The following is a 2431-nucleotide window of genomic DNA, read 5'->3' as shown; positions in this document are numbered from 1 at the left end:
AAACCCCGCCATTTCCCCCCCGCCTGGTAAAAATAGAGTAAAACTCTGTGACAAAAAAAAAAAAAAAAAAAAAAACAACTTTATTTTAGTTTGTTTGTATGTTTGTTTTTGTTTTTGCTTTTTCTTTGGTAGAGACAAAGTCTTGCTATATAGCCCAGGCTAGTCTCGAACTCCTGGCCTCAAGCCCTCCTCCTGCCTCAGCCTCCCAAAGCCCTGAGATTACAGGGATGAGTCACTGCTCCCAGCCTTACTTTAGATTTTTATATTCCTCCCATAACAGCTGCTCCACTTAAATATTCTAGAAAACACAAAGAAGAAGCCAGTGCCCTGTTTTTGCTTATCATCGATTGTCTGCATTTTCTTTGCCTCTCATTGTCAGGCTTGCAAAAACAAAGCAACTTTTGAAGGGCTTCTGACTGGCAGCTGCATCCCCTGCCATCAGGAGAACCACCATTGAAGGCGGTCCTGTAAGCATGCACTTTTTCCAGCTGAAGCATTTATTGTGCGCTCATGACACCCAGTGGTCAGAAAAAAATACTGTGCAGAATTTTTGTTGTTTTTTTTGTTTTCGTTTTTGTTTTTGAGACAGTCTCGCTCCATCATCCAGGCTGGAGTGCAGTGACTCGATGTTGGCTCACTGCAGCCTCCGCCTCCCAGGTTGAAGCCATCCTCCTGCCTCATCCTCCCCAGTAGCTGGGATTACAGGTGCGCACCCCCATGCCCGGCCAATTTTTCTATTTTTAGTAGAGATAAAGTTTCACCATATTGGTCAGTCTGGTCTCAAACTCCTGAGCTCAGGTGATCTACCCACCTTGGCTTCCCAAAGTGCTGGGATCATAGGCATGAGCCACCGTGCTTGGCTAATTTTTGTATTTTTAGTAGAGACAGGGTTCATTCACTATGTTGGTCAGGCTGGTCTTGAACTCCTGACCTCAGGTGATCTGCCCACCTCGGCCTCCCAAAGTGCTGGGATCACTGGTGTGAGCCACCGAGGCTGGCTCTGTTTTTTGTTGTTGCTGTTGTTGTTTCATACAAGATCCAGGGTGTGGCTGCAAACAGCTGGGTCTGTGGAGGGCTGAGGGATGGAAAGAGACAGGAGCCACAAGGAAAGAGGAATGAGCCTGGTGTCTCTCTGCTGCGTTGTCAAGGAGACTCAGGGCTGGACCAAGAAACCTACCGGATGGTCAAGAAGATGCCCAGAAACGGTTGTTCGGATTTTCAGGAAATCCCCTTTCCCAGAACATCAAATACTTGTTTACAGAGAAATTGATTTGTTTAAAAACTTGTATTGGGGCAAAATTAAAGTAATGTAATTACAACATTAACCTTTTTTTTCCCCCTGTTTTATAGAGATAGGGTCTTGCTATGTTGCCCAGTCTGGTCTTGAACTATTGGGCTCAAGCAGTCAGCCTGTCTTGGCCTTCCAAATTGCTGGGATTACAGGCATGAGCCACTCAGCCTGGCCCAATTCTTTTGTTTTTTTTTTTGTCTTTAGGCTTTTTGGGTTTTTTTTTTGAGACAGAGTCTCACCCTGTCTACCAGGCTGGAGTGCAGTGGCGTACCTCCTGAGTAGCTGGGATTATAAGCATGCACCACCACACCCAGCTGTTTTGTATTTTTAGTAGAGATGAGGTTTCACCATGTTGGCCAGGATGGTCTCCATCTCCTGACCTCATGATCCATCCGCCTTGGCCTCCCAAAATGCTGGGATTACAGGCATGCACCACTGCGCCTGGGCTTTTATTTTTTTTTCTTTTTGTGAGACATAGTGTTGCTCCGTCTCCCAGGCTGGGGTGCAGTGGCACGATCTCAGCTCACTGCAACCTTCACCATCCAGGTTCAAGTGATTCTCCTGCCTCACCCACCCGAGTAGCTGGAACTACAGGCATGCACCACCACACCTGGCTAATTTTTGTATTTTTAGTAAAGACAAGGTTTCCTCCTGTTGCCCAGGCTGGTCTGGAACTCCGGGCTCAAGCAATCCTCCTGCCTCAACCTCCCAATGTGCTGAGATTATAGGCATGAGCCACTGTGCCTACACACATTAATCTTTTTTTTTCTTTTGAGACAGAGTTTTGTTCCTGTTGTCCAGGCTGAAGTGCAGTAATCCCGGCTCACTGCAACCTCTGCCCCCTGGGTTCAAGCGATTCTCCTGCTTCAGCCTTCCGAGTAGCTGGGATTACAGGCACCCACCACCACACCCAGCTAATTTTTTTTGTATTTTTAGTAGAGACAGAGTTTCTCCATGTTGGCCAGGCTGGTCTCAAACTCCTGATCTCAGGTGATCCGCCCACCTCAGCCCCGCAAAGTGCTGCAATTACAGGCATGAGCCACCACACCTGGCCTCATTAATCTTTTAAAAAGTACACTTCAGTGGCATTTAGTACATTCACAGATGCTGGGTAGCAGCCCCTCTATCTTGTTCCAAAAC

This window comes from Sapajus apella, unplaced genomic scaffold, assembly GCF_009761245.1.
Source record: "Sapajus apella isolate SASKATOON/1434 unplaced genomic scaffold, GSC_monkey_1.0 scaffold43, whole genome shotgun sequence".
In the NCBI taxonomy this organism is placed as follows: domain Eukaryota; kingdom Metazoa; phylum Chordata; class Mammalia; order Primates; family Cebidae; genus Sapajus; species Sapajus apella.
The sequence above is the reverse complement of the archived record's forward strand: the minus strand, read 5'-3'. Positions refer to the sequence as shown.